Here is an 18920-nt window from a genome sequence, read left to right on the forward strand (position 1 = left end):
GATAATAAGAGTAATGAGCGCAGCTGGAAAACAGCGTGCCACAACGCGGGGCCTAAGGAACACAGCTGCGGAAAGGGTGCTGATTGGGAACATACGCTTGTTCTTCATGTTCTTAGGCATGGAAACCACAATTTAGCTGGGTTTGATAACATTTTTCATACTTTCCAAGGGCCTGTTGCATAACGCCGACTCTCCAAATTAGGGTTAGCCAACAAAAGCTGGGGTGAGACAGGGTATGGCTTTTACATACATCCACAGGTCTTTTTATGATACTTCTGGGCCCTCGAAGCCAGGGAAACCACAATGTACTTGTCTCCGATAATATTTTTCATACATTCCAAGGGCCTGTTGTGTGACCCTAAGTCCTCAAAGGAGAGTTAGCCAACAAAAGCTAAGGTTAGAGTTAGAATGGTGTTCACAGTCATAAAAAGGTGTTTTTATGCTGGTTCGGGATCCTAATATGTGACCCTCCGGCACAAAACCGTACGGTAGTCACATGGAGACGTACAGATTTTCCCGAGCGATTCTAACGCGCCCGCGTACACAGGATTACATTGAATAGCTATCGAAAGAAATATAATTACGTTCGTTATATGGAGAATGACTAAACGCGGCGGAAAAGAGCATCTGCATTAGTTTGGAGTTGCTCTGGCAGTCAATCGGTGGCGACTTCCGTACTGTTTTGTGCCGGAGGGTCACATATATGCATCTGTGTGGCGGGTGATACCTCAGCGCCACACTAGTTCAAATGGAATGGAACAGTGGAATGTGTTTTTCCGGGGATTGGAGTGCCAATCCTACCATCAACCCCCAAAACTGTCCCTGAAAGTTGGAGGACCTGCTTGCGGGGCTGGATGTAGCTTAACATCATACCCAGGGAGAAGCAACTGCAGGATTAGGGTCTTCCTCAAGGGCCCGATGGAGTAGAATCGCTCCTGCATTTACAGGATTCAAACCGGCAACCTTCCCGGCGGCAGCACGGATCCCTTAACCTGAGCCACCGCTCCACCTAACGAGGGTGTAGAACTATCATAGTAGCACCCTTAGATATGTGTAATGGCCATAACCTTTCTAACCCTAACTGTTGTCAGGATTTGGGAACTCAGGGTTAGACAACAGGCCTTTTTAAGGCAAGACAAATGGTATCAAACCCAGTTACATTGTGGTTTCTCTCAACACCTGGCCTAGAACTATCACAAAAAGAACTTTTCTAATCCTAGCTTTTGTTGGCTAACCCTAATTTGGAGTTCAGGGTTACGCAACAGGCCCTTGCAAAGTATGAAAATTGTTATTAAACCCAACTATATTGTGGTATACCTTGATACAGGGGGCCAGAACTCTTTAGATATCTGTTAAAGTCAAAACCTTTCAAACCCTAACCCTAGCTGTTGTTAGCTAACCCTAACCCTACTTGTAATCGTAACCACAGGTGTCAGTCTAATAGCCATTCTGATGCCAACCCCAGTTTCAGCTTTGCTAGAAACACTTACACTCAGCCTTGAGGAGCAGAAAAAATTATTCCAAATTCTGAGTGTGGAACTGTTTACGTGTGAGCAGCATCAATGCAAATGCAGAATTAGGCACGACTCCACCACATTCTGTAAAATTGCTGACCATTGAATATGTAAACAGTAATGTAGTGCATGGATAGTGCAACTGTGACGTTTACCCAACAGAGATTACGCACTGGCTTACACAGTTGTCTGAATACTCCCTGAGCGAAATGTGCCTTGTACGTCTTGTTAATTTTAATGATACAGTGGTGAAAGACAGAAAGGGCGCATTCTTAACGTGCTAACGCATTAACAAAATGTGCCCGTTAACATCGATTTTGAGCATGTTAATGTTGAAAAAGAAGAGATGCGCCTATTGCAATTTTTTGGCCGATTCCAATTTCTGATTTTTATGCAAGGATGACGTGTCGATACAGATTTTTGCCGATTCTGATTTTCTTTCTAAGAACTATAATTGACAGTATATACAAACAAAAATCAACTTTTCTTCAATGCAGTTTTTTAGCAGGAAATTTTCAAAATGGCGACTGGTGTGAAATAGGTTTGTAGACGGGGTGGAAGAATTTTTGCTACTAGCCAGTATGGCTAGTCCTGTAACAAATATGTGATACCTCATGCATTTCTTTTTGACTAGCCTGTTTGGTTTTTTTTTATATTCACTGTTAGTCTAAAATCTTAGCCTCAGCCAAGTGGACAAGCTTAATTTCCAGCCCTGTTTGTACATGCATATATCAAGTGACCAAGTGAAACTTTTTACTGTTATAATATTGCTAGCGTGTTAAATATAAGTGTATATGGTGAGACCACAATAATTTTCATCCTGTATTCATGACTACATATCTGGTACAGAAACAGAGGGACCTTGAGTCTATCCCAAGGATAATGCAACAGGAACGTCCTGGACAGGATACCCATTCATCACAGCACACAATCACACACACACAAACAGCAAATTCACCTACACACAGAAAAGTACCCAGAGCAAACTTACACAAACTAAGGCAGATTATACACACATACACACACACACACATATACAGACGCTCCTCTACTTACGAACGAGATACGTTCCAAATGGCAGTTCGTAACTTGAAATGTTCGTAAGTCGTTATTCAACATGATTTTAAGGGTATGCGCAAGTACAAAGAACTATGATGCTGGGAGTTCGCACGCTACGCTGCTGCACGGCAGGAGTAGCGGCCAGAAGTTGTACTATGCGGAACTGATGCGCGGAAAAAAAATTTCTGTTGCGGACAGGAAACGGGAGCCGAAGGAACTTACAGTCCTCTTCGTTCATATGTCTGAAAGTTCGTAAATCGAAAGCTTGTAAGTAGAGGAGCGTCTGTATACATACATACATACAATCATACACACCACACACAGCTGGGACAGGATTTAATGCAGGGATAAGGCTTCCATACACCACCACCGCCTTTATGACATTTTAGTAAGATGAAAACATCATTTTTATGTAATGGATTTTCAATTCTGCATAAATAAAGAATTTCATATGATTTGGACAGTTTGTTTGGGCATAAATCATTGAATAAAACAACTTACACTGAAGTAATTCCGCTTACGTCTCTCTAATGCCTAATGGAACTTGAGATCATTATTATTAAAATAGTAACCAAGCAGTTTTGTGACGTAATCCTGATTGATTATCCAGCAATGTCTAACATGCAGCTTGCTAAAACAGCCTGTTGCTCTGCAAGACATTCTGCATTTCAACTTGCTAAAAAACTACTGTAGGATTTAACTGATGAAACACTCCCCGAGCATGTCGGTCTTTTTAATTATATGAAGTCTGCCACACCTCAGATACCGCGTGGCATTTTTCTACTAGCCAGAGCTGCTGCCCTGATCTGTGTCCGATCGGCTCTGCATTTTCACCAGAATGACAAACTCAAAAGCAGTGAGGGTCTGTGGCCTGTACTACGAAGCGGGATTACTGGCTCATCTGGGTAATTTGTCGGATTTAAGGTAGTCTGGGCAAAATGTAAGTGAACGAATATGAAGTCCATTTAAACTGTGGTACCTTAAATCCGAGAAGTTAACCTTGCTTCGTAATACTGTAAATGTAGTACAGACCACTGGTCGACCAGACCTACAGTCAACCTTAAAACACTGAATACTACACAGTCACAGGTGCTTCAAGGCGTACCCACATTGCGACTTTGCTGCACGAGCTGCAGTACTGCTTAAAGATGGCTACTCAAGAGCTACTCAGCGCAATATATTTCATAACTATAATAGGTAGGTTTCAGTCGTACGTTTAAAAGCATGGTTTACCCGGGGTAACCCAGACGCTCCAGGCCTGGCTAAAAGGCAGCTGGACGGGACAGCGAGTCGGTGGAAAAACCGCGTTTCCTGGAACGAAAGTCGGCCTCACAGCCAGCACTTACTCAGTGGAGGTTCGAGTGCCAATTAAATCGAGAAGAGTCGTTAAAGATGAAATCAAGGCTGCCGGGACCTGGGAGCGGCTCTCAGGAAACCTGATAACCCGAGCGCAGCCTCTAGAGAGCCTTAGCTGCTTCACTGTCGAGCAACAGGCACCTAATTCCTGTTTCACTCGCACAATTTAACTTAATTTACTACTCAGATATCAAAAGACAAGTGTAGCTTTTGCACTTGTACCTACCATAACTTTTTTTCCCAGAATGCACTGCCATCCTTCAAGAAAGAATGCCTAATTTCTCAACCCAATATATCATCCCTTTCCCATCCTAGTGCACCCCACCCCAGTTACGTTCTGCTCAGGTATTTGTTTGGGAGACGTCGGGCGCGTCACTGCCAGTATAGCTTAGGGTTCTGTGAGATACTCATAAACCCGCATCTCTTAGACATTAGAACAGTGGGACTTTACAAAGCAAAGGCTCACATTGGCCGAGCCCAAAAATGAATGTTTCCCTCTGACACTGAGGTGAGCTGACAGCATCTGGCAGGAGGTCAGAGAAGCGGAGTTGGGTTCCTGAGCAGGGGAGCCATAAAGGAGGGGGAGGGACAGGTCACATTCCCTCAGGGGGGGCGTTCTCAGCTGCCGGTTGGCACCGCATGCAGACACCGTTTCAGCTTCTTGGTTGGGGAATAGAAGGAGGCCTCGACAGCTGGATCAGAGCACCTCAACGTTCTCACACCCACGCAATCACACACACGCACAGCTGGCGTGAGAGTCTGATCCTGAAGGTCCATGTCAGACGTCCAATCAGTGCATCCGGCGGAGCCAAAGGAGGCCCCGTCCTCTGTTACGATATCGATGCTGAAATAGTGCAGGGCGCCTGACAGGGACCTCTATTTATCCATAAAGCAAGTGCCTCAAAAGGACAGCCCCGTCCTGTGCAGTCCTTACATTACCAGCCTGGCGCAGTATCAGAGCAGGAAACGAGCGGCATCATTCCTCAGTGTTTTGTGATGCCAGCATCAAAACGCCGTCTCCGCTACAGCTCTGCCAAGCGCCAAGGGGCACGGCGCCCGGACTGCAGTGACACCATCGATCAATGCCTCCAAAACTCAGAAGCAGAAAACACGCAGTGAGCGCGGACTGATTTCATTCCCTGTCGCTTGATTTGCAGCTGCCTTATCTCTCATGGTCGTTTTTTTTTTTTTTTTTAAACTACGTAAACTGAGATTTAAAAAAATCTTTATTCATCATGAGGGAAGTTATTTGACCAAGGCATAGTTCTCCTTATGCGAGATTAAAACAACAAACAGAACCTAAAATGCCAAAAATAAAGAAATCAATGTAATACAAGAAAACAATACAGAGCAATGTAACATAGAGTAAAGAATACAAGTACAAGCGGGTCAGTGTGGTGCTGCAGTGGTTAACACTTTCACCTCGCACCTTTAGGTCCTGGGTTTGAGTCCCCGCCGGGATTCCATGTATGTGGAGTTTGCGTGTCCTCATCGTGTCGTCGTGGGGTTCTCTCCGGGTGCTCCAGTTTGCCCCCAGGGTCTAAAAACGTGTGGAGTTACCAAATTGCCCATAGGTGTGAATGTGCCATGTGATGGATTGGTGCCCCACCCTGGGTTGTTTCTTGCCTTGTGCCCATAGTCTCCAGAACAGGCTGCAGACCTCCTGCAAAACTGATAGGACAAGCGGTGTCGTAAAATGGATGGATGAATGGACATACAAAAAGGCATAAAGAGGTGCAGAATGTAAGAAGGTGACCAAAGTGGGAATGTACATGTGCGAAAAGGTGCTTACAGAAGACACTGTGAAAGCTTTGGGGAGGGTGAGTGGTGTCATCCAAGATCCAAGATCAGGGCTGCTCTCATACATCTGCCATGAGACTCGCACTCAGGGAAATCTTATGACAAATCTATATTACTCCATCATATAACTGAAATTATCTACATCAAAAGTGTTGGGGTAGTTTGCAAAGCCTACAGATTATTTGCCAGGTAATAGAACTGCTACATACATGTAAACGTGAGTGCAGGCTTGTCTCGAACTGAAAATCTCGCGCCAGGCAGCTGACCAAAGTTGGCAGCGCTGAAGATGCTAACAAGCTAAAGTAGCTACTGTAAGAGCAGATGGGGTTTACTGCACAACGTCAGCCAGTGCGGAGGACACAAGCCCTCATTTAATGCACCTAAGAATGTTCACCATGTCCTGAACTGCTGCTATGATCACATCAGAGGTGCTACATACTGAAAAAAACTGCTGCAGATAAAGGGTCTTAAAACCCATGTGGGCCCTGGACTGATTGAGTATAAGCCGGCCGTACCTGTCAAAGACCGTGTGACTCCCTAGGCAGGCTTCACCGTCGTTCCGAGACAAAGAGAAACCATCTAGCTGAGGGGGTAACCCCCCCCCCCCCAGATGATGGCCCCCTTGGTAGCTGCTTATGTCACCTGGTGGCTGGACTGTAAATGGGGCTAATTCAGTTGATTGGTGTATGTTGGCTGAGCCTAATCAGAGCTAAAATAACCTAGGAGGGCAACCTGCCACTCTACTGCGAAACAACTGACGCGACGTGCGCCTTCCGCAGTATATTTGCCGATAGCATTCTAATGTTCTGTATCTCATCTCATCACCCATAAACCAAGGAGCACAAGGGAGCCCGCCGCTCACGCATCGCTCATTAAACGGGTCGATTATGGTGATTTACGGGCTCTGGTGGAATTTAAACAACGTTTTAAACTGACAACATGGTGGGTTAGACCGGAAAAACAATTAAAGGGCAGATTGGATGTTACATTTCAGTGTGTGTTTGTAATTTACTTGGAAACGTAATTTAGCCTCTGAGAAACATGTTGAAGAACGGCCAAGGTTTTACTGCTATGTTTTTGCTATCTAGTCAGGGTGAGCTCCTGGGTTTGGGTTTTGTTATTGAGACTAGTGTGGCGGGGGGGTTTGTCCAACCTTCCATCATGCTGCTGTGGAGCCACACTCCCCCCAGCCACAAGGGTCAATGTGATCAACGTGCTCATCAAACGGGTCTCGACTCCAGATCCCGGCAGAGTGACTCACACATCGTCACCGATGATGAGAAGCTTGACCCCCACTTCATTTTTCACCAAAACCTAATGCTGTCATTTGCTTACAGGGCGTATCTCCCTAACGCAGCCCCCCCCCCCCCCCCCAAAAAAAAAAAGCTCTGAGCTGCCCAACCCGCTGTTTTAGTCACCGGCTATTCCAGCCCCCTGATGGCTCTGAGTCAGTATCTCCTCTTGCATACACTCAGATGCATCAGCCCCCCCGCGGCTTCCAGCTGTATCTGTCTCTGCCCCATCACTGCCAGACAACTGCCGCCCCAATGGTGACACACGTACAATGGCAGATCTCAGTTCTGTATAATCGGCCAAGAGAGGTCTTTATCGAACACTTCTCATATGTGCAATATATATTAGAAGATGGTGATGTCCTCACACTCCAGGCTTAAAAAAAAGGAATCAAAAAAATTGTTCCTATCCATTTTCTTTAACCACTTCTGTTCAGGTTAACTGGGGGGGGGGCTATGGACACAAGGCAGGGAACAACCCAGGATGGGGCACCAACCCATCACAGGGCACACTCACTCACAGACACACACCTATGGGCAATTTGGTAACTCCGGTTAACCTCAGCATGTTTTTGGGCTGTGGTGGAAACCGGCACCTGGAGGAGACCCCACGACGACATGGGGAGAACATGCAAACTCCGCACACATGGAGACATGCTGGAGACTTGAACCCTCATGCCGGCAGTGTGAAGCGACACTGCAAACCACTGCTTCACCACCCCGCCCCTCAAATATATCAACATAACATTAAATATAAATATAATGAGTTTATGCTAGGAAACTATCTGACGCTGCTTCCTGCGTTTTGAAGCGCAGCCTATGAGCAGAATTAGCTAGCAGAGGGCAGGGGCAGCCCCTGCGGCCAGAACTGCTCCAAAGCCATCGCTCCATCTGGATCGGGACCGGGCCCATAGCGACGCCTCCGCCCCTGACGCGGCTCCCGCCCCTCCGCCCGCCGAGAGCAGACGGCACGTGTTTCGTCCATTAGCGGCGGCGGCTAGCTTGTCTGCCAGGAATGAGAGCGACTGAATGTGCTGTATAAACTATCTGGTTAAATGGCCACGGACGATGGATTCGGGGCGGCGTCGCGTTTAGAGCTCGCATAAACGGACGTGATAGATGGACAGGGAGGAACAATGGAGCGGAGGGTCAGATGATTCCAGAATGGAAAGAGATTAGAAGAGGAAAAGAAAGAAAAAAACGGAGATTAAGGCCACTAAGTCCGCCCTCCACCTCCTTGCCACGCTCTGTGTCACTCTGTGCCTTTATGGGGCTCCGTCTATGTTTATAAAGGTTTCACACCAGAGCCTGGGACTTTAAAAAAAGCCTTGATGGCAAACAGAGAAAAACACGCACATTCTGTTTTAAAGAAGGAGGCAATCGAGGTTTATCGTGTGGAGCAGATGGGGGCTCAGCTCCTTGGGAAGGTCCGGTAGGATGGCTTCTTCCTCCAGGGCTGCAGGGCTACCGCAGGGACTGGTCCAGCACTTTACAGATTGCTGGGCAAAAATAAAATAAACAAGAAATTAAAACCCTCTCAGGAGAGCTGACGCTTGTCAGTGCATGCTCTTGTTCAGGCGCCACCCCCAAAAGATTCAACAGCGGAGGAATCCACAAGGTCCCTTGTACCCTTGTGTTGAATCGCACGATGGAATAAATGAAGAAAAAAAAAATACAGTTATGAGCGCCCTCTGCTGGAATATATACGTATTTCATTAACCCACATTAAAGAAAGATAACATTGTGATTTTGGGGCAACCTTCCACTGCTGATTAGGATCACAGGTTACATTCAGTCTTCTCCATTTACCATTTGTTTCAGCGTGTTTGCTGGTTCATGACGTGTGATAGCATTCAGATATCAACTTTTAAAAATGAATCAGAGTAGCTGCACTTGCCCAGGCCAGGAGTGAGATGGGAATATGGTTTCCCTATAAATGTCATGGCACAGTGGTTCACGGTGTGATAAGCAGCCCTGAACCTTTGTAAAATGTACACCTGTTGGGGTGAATCACGTCAGGAGTTCCTCAAGTCCATGTCGGAAGAAGAGACACTGGACTCTTGGTGAACTCCATACCATACCATAAAAGAAAATAACAGGAGACGGAACGGGATGACGTGATGGAAAGCTGAGCAGCACGGTTACTCATAAGCTGGAAGATCAAGGCTTGGGTCAAGGTCACCCCGTTAACCAATCCAGGAGAATCCAACTCTTACGAACCAAAGTTTATGAACACAAAGTTTGGTTGAGATATTACATTTTTACGCATATTATAGAGCCTGGAATTTAGTGTCAGTGTCCTTTAGCATTATTATAAATCTCTCCCACTCTCATGAGACAGTCGAGAGGTGATGGGATCTGTGCCCCTGACTGGAAGGTTGCTCGCTCAAATCCTGCAGCTGACGGAGCGATACCACTTTTGGGCCCTGGAGCAAGGCCCTTAAGCCCAAATCGCCCCGGGGTTTGGTCTTTTAAATGTATGCTGCTTTGGATAGTGTGGGATTGTACCATCACACACATGGCCCACATCTGAATCAATGTGTGCTTGCAGCTATGAGGCATCTCAGACTCTAGGGGGCAGAACTTCATGCTAATTATGCAAGACAAGAGGCTCTATAATACGAAAGGCAGCGTAAAAGGTGTAAGTTTGCCAAGTGGCTGAAGCTGTGAGTACAAATAAATATGGGAGCAGATTTGGTAAAACACTCTAGAGGAGAGAATGCTGATTAGGTCAGTCTAGACAAAGTAGCCCAGCTGTTTCGAATTCACATTTGATATGAAAGTTGAAACATTTACACAGTAACACAATTACACCACTTCATATATTTGTGCTTTCAGAGAATGACATAAATACAGACTCTTGAACCATGAATCCTGCTCAGATTGGTGTAAATAAAATCAAATAAGTTTACTCTTTATCTCTGTCTGAAAGCGCCAAACAATTTGTATGGCTTCGAATGTATTAAAAATAATATTACTGGTCTATCCCTTGTCAGTTTCTTACTGGCTTCGATGGCCTTGGTTTACAAAGAATTGGGTCGTAAAAACCAAAAAACAAAACAAAAAGATCTCTGGGATTCATGTTATTTATCTAATCAAAAGAACGTGACATTTGCAATAATTCACCATTGGCAGGTTTTGAAGAAAATTATGGTAGATCATAATCCTATTGGGGATTAATAAATGGGGGGGAAAAAAATCAACTGAATTTCAAGAGTATGTGAAGGATATTTGGACTTGGGGTCTCCATTTCAAAACAATACGTTTCAGTAAATACAGCTCAGGAAAGCTGATATTCGGCAGAGCTGGAAGGTCACCTTTGGTCTTAATTTGAGCTCTGTTTGCTGCATTGTCTGTTCCATTCGACTGACTTTAAATATTTGCGTTTACATGAAGTTAAGCACCATGCCCGGCATCCTTGAACCAGGTTTCCGGCATTTTCTGAGTAAGGTCACTGGGTAGCAATAGCCTGTTTACGTGGGCCGTGTGCTTTGGATGGGGATGGGATATATTATCTCTTTAAGAGAAAAATGTTGTTTGTTAAAAAAAAAAAAAAAGTACAAATCTGTCTTTTTCAATAACCCCAGAAAGCCCCACCGGCCTGCTGCAATGGAGTGGAAAATGCACTGCGTGGTGCTGGGGAGTCCGGACACATTCCAGCGGCCATAATTCTTGGTGTCGCAGAGTGTTTTAATTTAGACTGCGACAAAAATGGCCGCAGCTGGAAGTCGATGAAGCGAATGCGGCGGGTGGTCAGCCCCCCTCCCCCCCACTCCCGCCAGCCTCGTCGATTTCCAGGTACCCTCTAGGCTTCCCGTCATCACAGAAAAACTTGGGCCGAAAGATATTTAATACCTCCATTCCTACCATGTCTCTCGAAGCTACACTATTAGGGCCGGCAGAGAGAGAAAAGGCCACTTAAATTGTTTTTAAAGTAATCAGACGAAAGGCCGTTTATCAGAAATATGCACGAACCTATTACTGATAACTCGTTTAACCTAAATATGTCCTGGTATGGTTGTTGGGTCCTATTTAACTCTAGAGAGTTATAAACCTTAAACCCTCGTGCACATGGGATTAATGAGGAGTAGATCAGAGTTTATATGGCTTGTTACTGACTCAATTTATTATTAAAGATCAACCTGCAGGCCAGATTTTGTTTTCTACTTTCGTTTAAGTGATCTGCACTGATTAGTGGAATATAGACATTACATCATTTTTTTACTCTCTGTCATTTCCCTTCCGACTCATAAAAAATATCTTAAGTGGCCTGTGTGGGTGAAGACCTCCAAGCTAGCGGCCCCCAGGTTATTTAAGTTTGAGACCCCTGGCATTGATTCTGCGAGATGTACAACCAGGGCTATGAATGCAGCACCAAGCAGACATCCTACACTAAACGGTGCCAAGACCGGGCAGACATCCAATGAGAGGGAGAGATGAGGTCATGTGACAGACGAAGGACCAAAAATACATGCAGCGTACAGCAAATTAGGTGCACCTTGTGGAACATGGAGGGTGGTCTAGGCGGATGTGTTGTGTGAGAAGGGCAGAACCGCAACAGCGTCCGAGGGGCTGGACACAGGGCCAGAGAGATATGGTAGGAGATGGGAGCTCGACCAGGAATCCAGCTGGGGCTGGAGAGCGAGAGTGACCCAACGCCGCAGTGCGACGGGGAGTCACGTGATTCATGGGAAGCGGACGCAGACACTACACCGCCGCTCCCCCTGGCCTCACGTCCCAGGCAGGACGTAAACCTGCTGGCAGAGGCCCACAGCAGCTGTGAGAGCACCGAGGGCAGGGGGTACCTAAAATGCTCAGACAGGGGGGGGCAGGTTCAGAGCAGTATGTGGCTGCAGGCTGTGGAATCACTGCACCACTTTCTCATCAAAAACACTATTCAAAACTACTGTCTACTGCAGTGTTTCCAAATCCTGTCCTCGGTGACCTGCAGACGGTCCGGTCCAGGTTTATGCTCTCTCCCAGCTCTCACAATAAACGAGGACTGTCTGCGGGTCCCCGAGACTGGTCTACTACATTCTGCTGAAAGCAGACGAAAACAGTCCCTCCTCAAACGAATATCAGAAACAGCAGCTTAGCGGATTAAAAATCTTTGCCCACGCCCACAAGGTTATGAGTTCAAATCCCGTACTGGCAGAATAATTTTATCGCAGTTGGGCCTTTGAGAAACGCCCTCAGGCCCAGATTCTCCAGATGCTGGCTGACTCGCAGCTGCACTTTGCTTTGGACAAAAGAATCTGCTAAATGTATAAATGCAATAATGGAGGATTTCTTTAACTCTGACGACTTTCCGTCCACTTTACAGTAATCACCCAGTAGGAGTGTGGCTTATATTCATGCAGATTTATTCATAAAAGGCAATGGTCTTTTTACTACTTGATTTACTTTCTTTACATTTCTACCAAAATTAATGAAGCTTTATTTTCCAATTTCACAACTACAGGTCCATAAAACATCTTTACTTTTCAAATATCCCATCTGGTTCTCCTTTGAAACATATACATGCACAGGTAAGAGCACAGCTTGGAGAGAGAGGGCAGAGTTACTCATTTACCCAGTACCTCAGAATATTTTTCGAGTGGGTTAAGGGCCTTACTCAAGGTCCCAATGGCAAAGAAACTATTCTGCCAAACACAGGATTCAAACCAACAACCTTCCAGTGCCAAGCGCAAAGACCTATCCCGCTGAGCCCCACATGATTAAATAAAGGCTACACAGTCTCCAAAACACAGCTGTAAGGTACGTTTACAGCTCCAGGGTATCAAACCTGTTACTCTCTTATTATCACACAAATCATGGCTCCAGTGAGAAACTGGGCCCGTTCGGGATCATAAAGAAATCAGCTGTCTCGATCCATTCTGGGCTCCCAAGCGAGTGGATTTTCCCTCCCCACTCATTTGGTGAATTTAGTGAAAGTTAAACACATGCTGTGTACAGCCGTATTACCCAAAAGCTTCATGTGAATCCAAAACACACTGCATTAAAAGTCCAAAAGATACAAAAAAGCAAAACCTGACCACAAGAAAATCTTTCCACAGCCTAAGCGGTAAGACCAGTTTTCCAGTTTTCAAAAGTGTTTTTCAGGTTTATTTTTCTACTCTTCGGTTTCATTTATTAGATTTTAATTTGGAAAGATTTTTCTTCTAAAGGGCAGAATAGCACTTTAAATTGCCTCTCTCGCTACAAGCAAATTTACGGCAAAACCATTTACACCATTCCCAGGCTGACCTTTAGCTGTTCGAAATACGAATACTTTAATTGGACAAAGTGTTGCAATCACAAATTACATCTAAGTATGCGAGGGAAAAATGTGAACGCGTGCAGGGAAATTGGCTTTATGTAATCAGCATATTTGATTATATGTTTGCCTCACTCTTATGTTTTTCCAGTAACAGCATCCAACAGCTTAAAGCAAAAGAACATGCTTCACCTGTTACTTATGAAAGTAAGGAGGAATCACTTAAAGATGACTCAGAGAAAGGTATTCGGATCCCTACCATTTTGCATGGCAGTTAAAGTTTTTATCCATCCATTCATCCATCCATCCATCGCTTATCAAGTACAGGGTTATTAATTTGCACTTTAAAAATGTGTCACGTCCAGCATCATTACATCACCACCATCTCTTTTACACAACCACTGCGTGCATGCAAGTATATATCGCTGCAGCCAGGAGCCGAGTGTCTAGTGGGAGGGGCAATGTCAAGTAGGAGGAGTTTATCAGGAGGGGATTATGGTTAGGGCATCAGATGATAACAGTCTGCGATGGGCTGCCCCCCCCCCCCCCACCATCCTGGGTTGTTCCCTGCCTCGTGCCCATTGCTTCCGGGATAGGCTCCAGACCCCCCGCGACCCAGGAGGATAAGTGGGTTGGAAAATGGATGGATAGATGGATTATAGCGGTTATAAGCCCCTCCCACATTGCCCCTCCTACTTGACATTACCACTCCCATTCGACATTTGGCTCCTGGCTACAGCAACGACGCTTCGCATCCTTATCAACCATTAACACCACTGCAGGCTTTTTTTGTCTCGAATATTTTCACCAAATTCCTCTTAATTGATTCAACAGGAGATGGTCTGGACTTTCACTTTACTTTTGCCTGTACAGATTCATCTCGTTGCTACCAACTCAAAGGCTGGTGAATATTTAATTTTCACTAATTTTCCCTGTTATTCATTGCAATGAGTTGGTAAGAGGTTCTCCATGCAGAATGACAAACGGATACGAGTAACATGGGAGCAGCATGGGAATAGAAACTTTGAGGACGAGAGTGTGGGGATGGACAGAGTAAGACAATAGTTGTTTTGGCATCAGCAAAGGGAAAACAGACAAGAAAAATCTGGCACATGGTCTCATAAAGGGCTACAGTTGGGCGTGAGGTTAGGCCACAAAGTCTAGAGATGAGGGGCAGACTTACTGTGCGCCAAGGGTAGGGAGCTGCCTGGGGCCCCCAAAAACTAGGGGCCCCATGAAGACAGTATTTCCAGATGTTACATTTATGGATCTAAGATAATAACGATCATTTAAATTATAGCAACACGTCTGTTATTTGCATTTTCAGTAACAATTTTCACTACAGGCAAAGTTGCTCCCCCTCCCGGCTCTAATGGACTATTCCTACTTTGCGACTTTATGCTACCCAGCTTTCTTCTCACACAGGAGTCTAGCGGAAGCTACCGGTTGTTTCACTGCCAAATGAACTGGTACAAAGTAGAAACAGAAGAAGAAAATGGTGCAAAGACACAAGATTAACATTACATCACCCGTGCCTTTGATCCCGTTAGAGTGGTAGACAAATTGTGAGCCGTCAGGACGGGAGCCAATCAAATGAGCGAATGCAAAGATTCAAATCTAACCCTGGCAAAAGACGGACCAGTTAAACTTCTCCAATCTGACCGATCAACCCGCTGGCGTGATTCCCCTCTCCACCAATCAACTAATTTTACTGACGGCACTCGCATCTCCACCCTGATCAGCATATTTTACCACTGGCACCCTGTGCTTTGACAAGCATATTATTGCAGTTCTATCATGTTTAACTCCCTCTTGTTTCTCGTTCGACCCCAAAAAAAATAGCTCAAATAGCCCACTTAGGGGGCCCCTACCCATGCCAGCCTAGGGCCCCCAGAGAAGTTAGTCTACCTCTGCTAAAGACACATACTGGCCAAAAGAAGACTCAATCTAACATAGTAACTGGGAATAGGAACTGGTATGTGTAAGTGAACCCGCACACATATCACAGGACTTCAACCTGCCCTAGGCGGAATCCGTTTCTATGCTTAATAAAACATGTATCGCCAGTGCATCCTGACGTATAATGTTTCCATCATTATCAGGTTGGTGTGCAGATTTACGGACGTGCTTGTTTGCTTAATAATATCTGGAAATGTCTGCTTGTGTGACTGCAAAAAAACAATAGGAACGCTGTTATTCTGCATTGGGCTGCAGGTAACGACTTATCCAACCATGATCCTTGTTGAGCCTCGAGGTCCATCAGGATGGTGCGTTGACGACAGGACTTGAGGGACCTCGCCTTCACCATGCTGTGTGCAGGTCTGCCAGCCTCGAAGATCAGAGGAGGCTGCATCATCTCTTACATCAGCCAAGCTTCCGCAGCACGAGCCATAACCCACCGTGAGCTTCCCGCCTTTGAATTTACAGCGTACAGTTGGCAACCGGGAGAATGAAAGACTGTAACTTTCAACATGGGCCCAGACCTCCTACTCTGACCGTTTCTCCGTTGTGAATGAAGTGCTGGGGAGGTTTGCCGCACTTCCTGTCTGCCAACTTCCTGTTTCCTTGCATCGTGTGCCATTGACTAACAGATGGCATTGTTATTAATAAGAAAGCATGAATGCAGATGCCCTTAAGTGAAGTGCACCACATGAATTGCTTTAGCAAAACTCCGTAAAGCATAGAGATGGGAGCTGTGCCAGTCCGCTTTGCATAAATGCATCGGCTATTTGCAGAAGAAAGTGGAAAATAAGATCAAGCTGGCGTGGAAATAGGAATCACGAGAGCAATTTTTGTTATGGCTACAGAACCGGCATAAAGAACTTAAATGAAATGAATATGCTAACTGTACTTGATAAGGGCACACAGCTCCAGGACCACAAACCACAGGGATGGAAAGAGAAATTTATTTATCCTCGCACAATGCTTCCCTGCTATATGTAAGCTAACAAATTTCACCATAATTTTTCCATAAGTCTAAAAAAAGAGAAATAACGAAAGTTACAAGTGTTAAGTCGTTCAACGCTGAAAGACGAGGTGTTCTTCTAAAAATGGCTGATGTATGGTTTTTACAAATTCAACATATCACCTTTGACCGCGGTGCTTTAGACATCTCCTGTGCATGTCGCTACCGTGCTATGCAAGCTGGCCAAGGGCCACCACAGAACTTGGATGGCCCTGTGATTATCGGCTACACCCAAGTGTGGGCCTCACATATAAATCCTTTACTGCCTTTCCGGTACAGCCACCTGCAGCCCAGAAGTTTATATCAGCCCTCCAGTTGAACTTGCTCTGCTGCTTTTCGTCCAGCCCCTGCTCTTTTAAAAAGAACCCTAAATATGACATGAAACTGGCACCTCCTCTTCGCTGAGTTCTTCATATCTGCCACAAGGGACACTCTGTTGTCACTGGTTAAAGACTGAAATACCATTTGTCAGTGAGGTGTGTATACAAACTGCTCTCATGCTGCGCCTCCCATCTAGTGGGCGCAAGCGGTATTACAGTCAACTTGGTGTTTATTGAGCAGAAATCAATTAACCTGCGCGGAGTAGAACTACCCATAATGCACTTACAATGCATTCGTAGGACATTTATTGTAACTTTATAATGCATTTATAGAACATTCATAAGCAGCATTTATTAATGCATTAATATCCTACCTTACTCTAACAGCTTTAATATACATGAAAAACAAACATTATATGACAATAACAAACATTATAATCGCAATCATACAATGTTTGTTATTAATATATTTTAAAACTGTTAAGCCATGTTACGATGTTAAGATATACTTACATACCGCTTACTAATGTTTTATTCGTAACCTAATATGGTCACTGGTGCAGTTGTTTCGACTTGATTTCAGTGCCTGGCCAATAAGATGTACAGATATTGTATATGCATTTCTGCCATGTTCCGCGTGCGAAAGCGGCACAGTCAGCTCAACACACCCATCCCTTGTGTAACTTAAAGCTGCTCAACCTCATGGGAGGTATATTTAATTAAGCAATGAAAATTAAAGTCGAACAATTGTACTCCAATACATCACGGCTGTAATTTGGACGGCAGAATTTAATCACAGTCGTAATATACTGCAGTACAACCGCATGACTTGTGAGTGTGTTATTGCTTTTACACAACAATTCATCGAGTAGCATGTATAAGTAGACAGTAATAAGCCACAACAGATAATACTTTACAGGATCTTAAAAAATGTTTATTTTGTTAAATGTATTAATAGTTATAAATGTAATTGGACGTGTACGATTTAGAGAATACCACATCGTGACCGTAAATAGTATCCTAGCATGCAATATCAGATTTTTACCAGACTTGTTAGTGTCTTTGGTTTGTTTGTAGTTTGCCTCTCGAAAAAAAGAATATCGCTATGAATGTAGTTAAATATTTTATAAAGCTTTTAATATGGTTTGACTAGTTCATGTTTCTTGTTTGTTTGTCTCTCTGAAAAAAAAATTTCACTTCAGATCTGTTCAAATATAAAGCGACAACACACAGCAGCGTGTTCATGGAGGCAGCCATGTTTGTTCCGAGATGTAGCTCGAACGGGAGATTGTCGGACGTGATGTCACTGAACTCATAACTGAAGTTATGAGAGAAAAACGAACGCACCATCTCTATGTGGATTTTAGCTCAGCTTTTAACACCATATTGCCCCAAAAATTGGTGTTCAAACCGACAGTCCTGGGCCATTCACCAACCATGTGCTATTGGATTCTGGACTTCCTGTCAGGTCGCTCCCAGGGTGTCAGAGTGGGCCCACACACCTCCACAGCTCTTACAGTAGCCTAAGCACTGGCTTCCCACAGGGCTGCATGCTGAACTCCCTGCTATACACTCAACACCTACGACTGCACCCCTGCCCACCCCAGCAATCCTATAATAAAGTTTGCGGATGACACCACAGCGATTGGACTTATCTCTGGGGGGGGGAGGAGTCAGCTTACAGGGAGGAGGTGGAGAGGCTTTCCAGGTGGTACAGGGACAACAGGCCTGGTCCTTAACACCGCAAAGACCAAGGAGCTGATGATGGACTTCAGGAGGAACAAAACAATACATCCAACCATTCTACATCAACAGTGACCGAGTGGAGAGGGACTCAAATTTCCAGTTTCTGGGCATCCAGATTGAGGAGGACCTGACCTGGAGCGCCAGCACCACAGAACTGATAAAGGCACAGCAGACACTCTACATCCTGAGACTTCTCAGGAAGAACCACCTCTCCCAGAAGCTGCTGGTAACCTTCTATCACTGCTCCATTGAAAGCTTACTAGCCGTGTGGTGAAACAGCTGCACAGTCACAGAGAAGAAGGTGCTCCAGAGAGTCGTCACTACAGCTCAGAAAACTACTGGTTGTACTCTCCCCACCCTAGAAGAACTTTATGCTTCCCGCTGCTCTGAAAAGGCAGAAAAAAAAATCCTTAATGACCCAAACACATCCAGGACACTGTCTGTTTGAGCTGCTGCCCTCAGGCAGGAGATTTAGAGGAATAAAAACAAAGACAAACTGGTTAAAAAACAGTTTTTATCCTAAGGCAATTATGCTAGTGAATGCTGAAATGAAATTATCTAATTTCTGGTGTTATTAAAGAAAGCGGAGTGCGGGCACAGGTGGGGGGGGGG

Source organism: Brienomyrus brachyistius, chromosome 4 (genome assembly GCF_023856365.1).
Source record: "Brienomyrus brachyistius isolate T26 chromosome 4, BBRACH_0.4, whole genome shotgun sequence".
Classification (NCBI taxonomy): Eukaryota; Metazoa; Chordata; class Actinopteri; order Osteoglossiformes; family Mormyridae; genus Brienomyrus; species Brienomyrus brachyistius.